Below are 10265 nucleotides of genomic sequence, written 5' to 3' on the forward strand. Positions count from 1 at the left end.
AGAAGTATGTGTGAAAGTGATATGGACCAATTATGAGCAGAAGCTTCAAAGAGCTGTGCTTTTCCCCCTTCCATGAGACCTGCAGTATACTAGTCCAGGGCTACTCTTTCAGTGTGAATCCTAGAATAAAGACAATATTGAACCTAACTGAAGCTTATTCTGATGAACATGTGGTATGATCAAGTACTGACCTTTTTGGTTTGTGAGCCATTGAAAAAGTGAGGTAGTTTGTTAGGACATCATAACTTAGCCTAAACTGTCTGACACATTCTCCTAATTCCTTGCATTACTTCTATTAATGTGTATGTAATGTGTATATATATATATATATATATATATATATATATATATATAGTGTGTATATTTAGCAAGGATATAAGGTGGTTTACAAAGACATATAAAATAAATAAAGCAGCCCCAATTAAAGTCTAGGCAAATTAATGAAAACAAAGATGGGAATAATAGAGTAGGATGAAAGATGAAGCAAAAAATACATACCCACCATAGTGGGCCACATATATGGCTCTAAGTTTTCCAAAAGCTAAAAGCTAAAAGAGGGAAAATTTGATTAATTCTGAAGTTTACAATATTTTTGAGATTAAAAACTTGCCAATCACTAATGGAATGGATAAGTTTTCTGGGTATTAGGACAAGACAGGATTTTTTTCTCCAGAAATTCTTTATAAGATAACAACATGTGTTCTATGGCTAATTTTAAAAGACATATAAGTTAACTGTATCATATTGAAGCACATTATCTAGGGATGAAATGAGGGTTGTATTGTGCCACTTACTTGAAACCTACCATATGTTATACCATATTATTTTCTAACTTGTAAAGCCTATTCCTTTAAAATCAGTAAGAATACTCTGGGGCAGGAAATGGGGATCTGATGCAGGATTTTCTATCTCTTACTAATTGTAACACCTTTTACAGAGCCATGGATACAGAAGTATTCAGTATTGATTTATTGATAATGAGAATATTAAAGGTAGAGAAATGAAAAAAATCTATTCACGATGCATGAATACACCTATTCATGACTACAAATTATTCTATCACGTAGATATATCTTAATTAATTCAGGAATTTGCCTTGTTTGATTTTTAGATTTTCTCTACTTTTTTTATTGTATATATTACAGTGATGAGTATCTTTGGGTGTAAATTGTCTGCATGTCTACTCTTGCAGAGTAGATTCCTGGAAGTAAAATTACTAAGTCAAAAGGTGATTATCATATGTTTCCAAACTTTCTTCTTGAAAAGATGTGACAATTTATTCCTTCTGGTAGTATTAAGGGTATCATTTTTATCATATCAATACTCTCATCTATGTATTCAATAATGTTATACCCTAGAGGCTGGAGTATCCTAGAGGTTGGGACTTTTGTCCAGTTCAAAAGAAAGAGCTTCCTTGCAGCCATTAGCAAAAATTATAGTAACAAATGAGTCGAATTGCATTATTTACTGTTGTTGATTTAGTAACTTAATGAGGGTTACTGTAGTAAAAGTAAACATCATTAGGTTTGTGGATCACTTGTTACTATAATCTCTGTAAAACTACGTATACAAGCCTTGCAGATATTAGTATGTGTAACAGTAAATATATTCTAATAATAATAATTACAGCCAGCATTTATTGAGTGCTTACTATGTTCTAGTCACTATTCTAGATGCTATACATTTAATTCACACTCCAAATCAATGATATTGTTAATAATATTGCCCTGGAATTGATGCATAGGAAGCTCAAGTAATTTATCTAAGGTCACATAGTAAGTAACTGGTGGGACCAGGATGCTATTTTAGTAACTCAACTCTAGAGCTTGCCATCATATTGCCTATAACATTACTTAATTACATGGAAAAAAAGTCTCAAACTCAATATCCATATTCTATCATAAGATTAATTCTAAATTAATAGTTACATTGATAATTTGATGCTTATATTTTAACTTTTTCATTGTGAAGAATAACAAAGTTTTTTAGCATATCAACCATCTCAAAGTTTCCATCTAACTTCCACTTCATTTATATATAAATAAATATTAATGTACTTTCTTGCTGTTTTATTTTAATCATTTGGCCAAATTAATAGCTTTCATGTATTTCTTGATAAACAAAATTGTTATTCCTTGATTAACATTATCATGATGAAAACCTCAGCAGATAATTAATAAAGCTTTTGTGGTAACACTGTGAGGCTGAAAGAAACCAGCTGGGGAAACTACCACCATCTTCATTCAGCCATTCAAAATGAAATTATAATTTTAATGAGCCTTAAAATTATCCATTTGGCTATAAAGGAAATAAACCATACCTCACTTGGTATTCCTTTATGGCTGAGGAACTCAGTATTATATAGGCAAGAAAGAGTATATCATTTGTCTTTGATATGTAGACTGAAGCATGTAGATTTCAAGGAGAATTTCAATAAATTTAAACTGTTCAAATGTATCAGTAAAACTGAAAAGAGAATCTTTTCTGATGTGTGACCTTTTTGACCTTTTGGTGATACTTCTAATCGTTCATAACACAAAATACACACACACACACACACACACAAACACACAAACATGCACAATAAACAAAAATCAAAGCAAAAACACAATTTCTGAAGATCTGAATTATTACTTTTTTAAATAGAAGAAATTTTAGCCTTAGGGGCAATATTCTACATTGAAAATAATCTGCGTTTCAGATTTAATTAATAAACTATAATGCTTAATCTTATTCACTCCACTGACTCACTGTTTGACTTTGGGCAAGTTACACAAACTCTTTGGGCCTTAGCTTGCCCCATCTGTAAAATGAAAACATTAGATCAGATGATTTCTAAGATCCTTACTACTTTGGGGTCAGCCTACCACAACACATACTGTGGGGTTTTTTTGTGGAATAATAAAAATGGCCCAGTTTTATTATTCCACTGTGGTGTAGAGTATCTTTATTGGCATAGCTGAGATCACGCTATCAGCCGGCAATTGCTGTAGTAATGTTATCAAGTATTTTTTTATTTGTCCCTTAGTTTGTGGTCTTCTCACTGAAAATTGAAAACTAAAGTAAGCATTTTATCATAACTTTTAAAGAGTGGTACTGTGAGAACAAGATAAATATTTATAAAGTGCCTAGTGCTGTCTATGATGTAGGTTTTCACTAAATGGTACCTATTATTGCCATTAAAAAGGACTACTTTGAGGAGCTTCCCTGGTGGCGCAGTGGTTGAGAGTCCGCCTGCTGATGCAGGGGACACGGGTTCGTGCCCCGGTCCGGGAAGATCCCACATGCCGCGGAGTGGCTGGGCCCGTGAGCCGTGGCTGCTGAGCCTGCGCTCCGCAACGGGAGAGGCCACAACAGTGAGAGGCCCGCGTACCACAAAAAAAAAAAAAAAAGACTACTTTGAGTGCTGAGGAAATTCTTCAGACGCTGACAAAGAAGAGGTGAGTCATTTCTTTACAAGTTAACTATTTGATATATTCAAATGGTTGAATGTGCTCCTTAGTGTGCTCTTGAAAACTTTCTTGCATGTATTTCCTTTGCCATACTTTCCTTCCTAATAACCCACTCACCAGCTGTTCATAAGCAACATTTGTTTAGGTCAGAAAAAAAAGATCCCAATATGGTATTTGAACTCCAAGTTTTTCTGGATTTGTTTGATGTGTTCCATATGTTTATGTAACATGAACATATTCATGTGGATGTTGTGGATGCACATATTGAACAATTTTGTATGTCAAATTTATTCCATAGGTTAGTGCTCTAGTGCCTGTGTAAATTAAGCCATAAGATTATAGGCAGGAAACACCAATTAGTTCTGCTTATTCTTTCCTACTGCTTAGAACAGTTGTTTAAAATGATTTCACAATTCGTTTTAAAACTTTGAAACTGCACCTCCATTTCTTGTTTTGAAAGATATAAATCTCGTCTGTCTCATTGAGTTGATCTAAATTGTATTCCTCATAGGCTACCCCACCAGATAATCCTACCTGGTCCATCAGGGATTTTCTTTTTTCTTTCTTTTTAATATATATATATATATATATATATATATATATATATAGATTTATTTATTTATTTATTTAGGCTGTGCAAGGTATTCGTGCGGCATGCACGATCTTTGTTGCGCCATGTGGGATCTTCATTGCAGGATGCGAGATCTTTGTTGTGGCATGCGAACTCTTAGTTGCAGCATGCATGCAGGATCTAGTTCCCTGACCAGGGATCGAACCTGGGTCCCCTGCACTGGGAGCTCAGAGTCTTACCCACTGGTCCACAGGGAAGTCCCCATCAGGGACTTTCTGATGTGGTTGAATTTATACACAGATAAAGAATTTACTTATGGTGGGAAGAATGGAGTCCTATAGAGGAATGTAGTGGGTACATTCTCAAGGACCACAGAGATTTTAACTATCTTCTCCCCGAATACTCCTGGCCATTCTTTTCTGGCCTTGATATTTGCTTGTGACCAAGTGTCCTGACCCATAGCAGAGTCCCTATAATTCCAGAGATAGACAGGAGCAATTTGGGCCAAGTAAGGAGTCCAGTAAAAAGAACTCATCAGAGATCAGTGGGTTCAATAGCATTGGGTTCAATAGCATTGATTGAAAGGTGGAGAGGAAGAGTAATTGAGGAACTAAGGAACCCTATATGAGGAAATGTATATGGCATAATCCCAAAATGAAACACCTATTTTTAATTCCTTCTTCATACCACAATCAATGATTGATCATTGTATTTCGAATTTTCACTAGAAAGTTTTAAATATTGATTCTAAATGTAGCTTGGGCATGAGAAGGTAAGTCACCATCATGTTCCTTATCTCCCATAGAATCCATTCTAAGGCTAAACTTCATTTCCCAAGAGGTGGATTTTTTTAAACTCTTTTAACTCAATCTTTTTCTAATGATTTTGAGTTTTATGCATGAAAAGCTGTGATAAATAAATAAATAAATAAATTTCTGTCTTTTGAATAAATTGATCATAGACAAACATCAAGGGTTTTTAGAAGCATGAACAGGAAATTGGATTTTAAGAGATTCTGTGTCATTATCTTAAAAAGATCAGAACAAAACAGTGTAAACAAGGTACCTGAGAAAACAGAACTGTTTAGTTGGCTGTATTCGTCTTGATAAAGGCACACAAATACATCAAATGCATACATCCACTGGCAGAACATATAAAAGTCTTCAGCATTACCTTATATTTAATTTTAAAAATAAGTATTGGCCTTGCCCTTTCAGGAAATTTTTATGATTTTCTTCTTTGGCTGAGAATCTATATGACCTTTGTACCACCCGTGCTAAGGAATACCATAACATTGTTAACATTGATCTTTTTCTGCAAATGTTCCATCAACTTCTCTCTAAGGCCTTATCTTCCTTGTGGGCAGAGTTAGTACAGGCTACTGTACCTGAAAATCCATACTTAGCTTTCTATCTGTAGCAATTAATAAATTATTTTCTTTATCAGCCATTAGTCCCTATGCCATTAATCAAAAAAGGCCATTTGGTCTGGTCTTCAGTATGGCGGAACAGATGATGAATACACATAAAAACAGAAAAGACAGGGCTTCCCTGGTGGCGCAGTGGTTGAGAGTCCGCCTGCCGATGCAGGGGACACGGGTTCGTGCCCCGATCCGGGAAGATCCCACATGCCGCGGAGTGGCTGGGCCCGTGAGCCATGGCCGCTGAACCTGCGCGTCTGGAGCCATTGCTCCGCCGCTAAAAAAAAAAAAAAAAAAACAGAAAAGACAAATTTCATTTGAGAGGATAAGAGAAACAGTATAGACTTAAAGACCATTTCAAAATGATTCCTGGCCCTAGACTTTAATACCTGTTTCAACACACTTTATATGCTCTAACACACATACAACAAGTTAACATTTTTCCACTCAGGCCCTGTGTAAGAGTTAAGAACCTTAGGTACTTTATCCCATTTCATTGTCAGCTAACCCACATCGACCAGCAGGGAAAATCATAGGTAAATTATCAGATAAGTAAGTATGTGTTTTATAACCTTTGATCTTCTCTCTTTGTGTTTCCTGCCTCTTTTGGGTGTCTCCACTCCAGGACACACAGTGTTTTATCCACCTTTTTTTTTCTTTATCATAGTTTTAGAGGTCCATTTGGCACGCATAGTTTGACCCGATTTCCCTTGAAGTCCTGGATGCATTTTGTTCACATAAATTTAAAGCTACTTTACAGTAAGTGACCTGAAAGCGTAGTCATACATAGTCATACAATCCCCGAATGAAGTTAAGGTTAGGGAAGTGTCCGTCAATGAAAAGCAAAATAATGGATTCATTATTTCCTTTCAGATGTGCATTTTTCAGCCTATCAGACACATTTCTTAACTAGGGAATGTGCTCTTGGAGGGCAGGAATAGTGTGTGTTTTCCCTTCGGATATATCATATTGCAGAAAACAGAGTCTCAATAAATATTGTATGTTCATTAATTGATGCATAATTAAAACAAATTAAACATTCATTTCAAAGTCATAAAAATGTTAATTTTGGAATATGGGCTGTTTGAGGTACTTCTGTTCTTCTTAATTGGTAACTATAAGTTACCAAGTTATCTTAATTAAGTTATCTTAATTGGTTGACTATATTCGCTAAGCTCCTTTTTTGCAGGCTTGTGCTTAGTATGAGAGATACACTGAGGTATTAGAGATACACCAGTGTACAAGATAGATGTGATTCCTAGCCTCTGGAATATATCCACATTTTTAAAAAGATTTGAAATAAGGCAACACTGAACAGTACCCACTCCAATAATCAACTAGACAGTAACACTTAAAGTTTAATGCCTTTGACTTCCACTCTTTCTCTCCTTTTTTAATCTCTATATTTCTAAATTAGTATGCACATAAGATTTAAAATTATTTTTCCTTTCTGAGACCATTAATATTACTTTACTGTAGAGATTAATATCACATTTGTACAGCATAGGGAGATCTCAGGGCTGCAGGGCATTATAAATTCTGTTTTGAATTCTGTTTTGAATTCTGTCTTGCAGTCTTTATTTGAACATGTATTGTAGGTATCTTTTTCCTTGAAAAAATCAATTTTCGTTGGGTAAGGACACCTTACTTTTTGATGTAAAGAACACATAGCCAGTCTTTGCACTGTGCTAGTATTTTCTTCTCCAGAATGATCCTCTTGCATAGAAAGAAGGACTTGTGTTTGTTGATGTAACTCTACCATTGTTTTCTTTTCTAAACATTATCTGCTGTCCCTTCTCCCCCAAAGACCTGTGGTCATAAAGTGTAAAAGATAATGTACCAGAAAGTACTTTTAAGCTATGAAGTCCTATAGGTTTGCTGGCTACTATTCACTTCAAATTAAGCCTTCCATAAGTCTGGACTAAGTGGAAAAATTGTGAAAGATCACATTTTTGTGAAATATTCATATATTACAGAGAGAGAAAGAGCAGGAAAAAGAGAATGTGAGGCCAAGGGAAAGCAATGATTTAACAGTTGTTATTCCTTGGTGGTCAAATTAGAAAAAACTTTTATTTTCTTCTTTATATTTTTGTATTTTCTAATATTTTTAAACCAAAACAGTATGAAAAGGAAAAGAAATGAGCCTCCAGACGCTTCTGTCTTTGCAGTCTCTTCAGACTCAAGTAGCTGCACCTGTTCACATAGGCGGACACATGCCTTATGTTAATTGAGGACAGGTAGGAATGAACCCCGTGCAAAAAAAAAAAAAATATCACCCAAATATAATATTGTATACTTATCTCTCTGTCAGTAGTTTAAAATGCAGATTCTCTAGGCAAGTGTCATTATAGCACAAGTACCTTTCAGTGCATCAGATTTTCAGGTCGTGTTTTTCAGTAATATAAAACTATTGATTGGAAATTTTTGTGAAATAAGGCACTTATATGCTTCTAGTTATGAATTAGCTGTGGCCTTGGAAAAATCTAAAATTCTGAGCATTGGTTCCTTTCACATATGTATAAGATCAATAAGATTCTCTCAAGCTCCAAAAATTAGTAATTCTATGACTGTCTCCAGGTGCTTAATGTGTGGGTGTTTTTCATGCTCCCTTCACTTTTAGTCATCTATTTCCAGGTATCCACATCTGAGGCCTCCAGAACAGGTTCCTTGGGGTGGGTTAGGAGTGAGGGGAGAGACAGAAAAGAGGACATGAGATTGCATTTCTACCGTACTCCTTGCAAGGAACTTTACATCTACTTCACAGCCACCCTTAGAAGCAGCATTATTTTTCTGTTTGAAAAAACAAAACTGAGAATTATACTAAATTATCAAAGTTAATACATCTAACAAATAGCTGAGTTAGGAATAGAAAACCTATAGGTAAAATCTGTGACCTTTCTACCATACCAGGTCATCTCTCAGAAAGAAATCATAACATCTAGGATTGGGGCAGGAAACTGCTTCTAAACTAATTTTCTTTCTTTGCTGCTGGGCCCTTTGTCAATTCTAAAATGCCAACCTGCATTCCTGCAGCTTCTGGGGATGCTTTGGTAACTGACTATATTGCCAGTAGTTTAAAAAATTCTAGTCTTTCAGTTACTTCATATTTCTCATGGAAATACCAACTAGGGTGTCCAAAGACTGATGTCCAAAAACTAGAACCTTAGAGGTTGAGGATAATTAAGTACCTGAACACTTCTAGAAGAAAAGGATGCTAGAGTTCAGAATTGCAGTCTTTAGGTACATAAAATATTTCTTTTTTGAGAACCATTTCCTTTGTATTTCTCCCAGTCCTTAGAGGTTCAGTAAGCATGAACTTGACAAGACAGAGCTGGTAGTTTAATACCAGCACAATATTTGCATTGTTCTGCATGCTGTGAATTTAGGTTTTTGTTTTGTTTTGTGTGATTGCAGGCAACAGAAACTGACCCTGGCTGCCATAAAGAAAAGGATATTTATTGTAGTGTTATTATGTGTGTGGGTCTGTATGTGTTTGTATGTGTGTCTTGGGGTTGTGGTGGTATTGGGGTGGGAGTCTCATGGAGTCAACCAGAAGCTGGAGAGCCAGGCTTGGGAACACCCAGGAGTCACGGGGACACTAGAGCGATCGGCCACAGGAAGTGCAGAGACAGCCTTTAGTGGGAACAGTCAGTCTGGTCAGTATCAGGATAGCACCCCCATGGCTTCTAAAGAAATACCTCCAACAATCCCATATCCTTGCATCACTCAAGAGTCAGAAGTTCCAGTGTCCCGTTGATCAAACTTGAGTCAGCAGACAGCGAACAGATTAGTCCTTTAGGCTGTTTTTAGTGTGAGACTGACTATACTTTCATGATAAGCCCAAAGAGGAATTTCAAAAAGGAGGTCAAATGTCCAACTGTGGGATTCTGAACAGATAAAAGAAAATTATATAGGATTCTCTATAGGTAGGTTTATAATCAAATCAAATATGGACTCATTGTGAAGAAATGATGTTAGTTTTGTTTTATTTTGTTTTTATAGAAATTAGCAAAGCCATTTTCTACTAGTAGAAAATTTCCTATTCTTCAATGGTATAAATTATTTATTTCCCTGTTGAATTAAAAACATTTTAACAATTTTGTTGTATTTGTTCTTTACAAAAAAGGAAGACTTTAAGAAAATGTCAAAGAGAACTTCAGAGCTGGTTTTTCTTCAGACTGCAGTAGGTACTAATCCCTAGGTTTATTTTGAAATTATCTGGACCAAGTAAAGCAGACTCAGATCTACATAGAGGTAGATGTAATTATTAGGTAGATGCAATTGTGGCTTCAGAATGACTAGATTTTATTTTGCTTAGGTGGAACAGTGACATCTAGTGCCTGAAAAATTATGTCACTGGGTTGAAAGATAAGAATAGACATGGCTTTAGTTTGATTGAAGATGAATGAGGGATCATTTATTAGTTATCTATGCAGAGATTCGTCTCTTACACTGCGTTTTCTCCATTCCCATGGTTACCACATTAGTGATTACACCTCCTTCCTAGCTGTTCTCCTCAATTCTGGGCTTACCACATGCCAATATATTATTCCTCTATTTACAGTTCTTCAAGGAATTCCTATATTGTTTCCCCCTTTTTCCTACCAATCTTATTTCCTATTATTTCCCGAAACATATGCTTGTTTTTTGGTCAGATTTGATTTCTTCACTTTCAATGAACAAATCAGGTTTTTTCTGCTTCCACAACTTGATTTATACCCTCTGCCTGGAAGGTTCTTCTCACTGTCTTTTGTCAAGTTTTATTTATCTTTCAGGTTTCATTTTCTTGACATGTCTTCCCTTTTTTTTGTTTTTCCAAAGC

At 35.5% G+C, this 10265-nt stretch overlaps 1 long non-coding RNA gene across 1 annotated transcript in view; it reads left to right on the forward strand.

Moving 5' to 3' along the window:
- LOC141279061 (uncharacterized) overlaps positions 1–3548 on the forward strand; it is a 43379-nt gene extending 39831 nt beyond the window's left edge. Inside the window, exon 4 of the long non-coding RNA XR_012332811.1 lies at positions 3188–3548. This is a non-coding gene — a long non-coding RNA (uncharacterized lncRNA). The remainder of the gene's footprint in view (positions 1–3187) is intronic.
- The last annotated feature ends 6717 nt before the right edge of the window (positions 3549–10265 follow it).

Source organism: Tursiops truncatus, chromosome 7 (assembly GCF_011762595.2).
Source record: "Tursiops truncatus isolate mTurTru1 chromosome 7, mTurTru1.mat.Y, whole genome shotgun sequence".
Lineage (NCBI taxonomy): Eukaryota > Metazoa > Chordata > Mammalia > Artiodactyla > Delphinidae > Tursiops > Tursiops truncatus.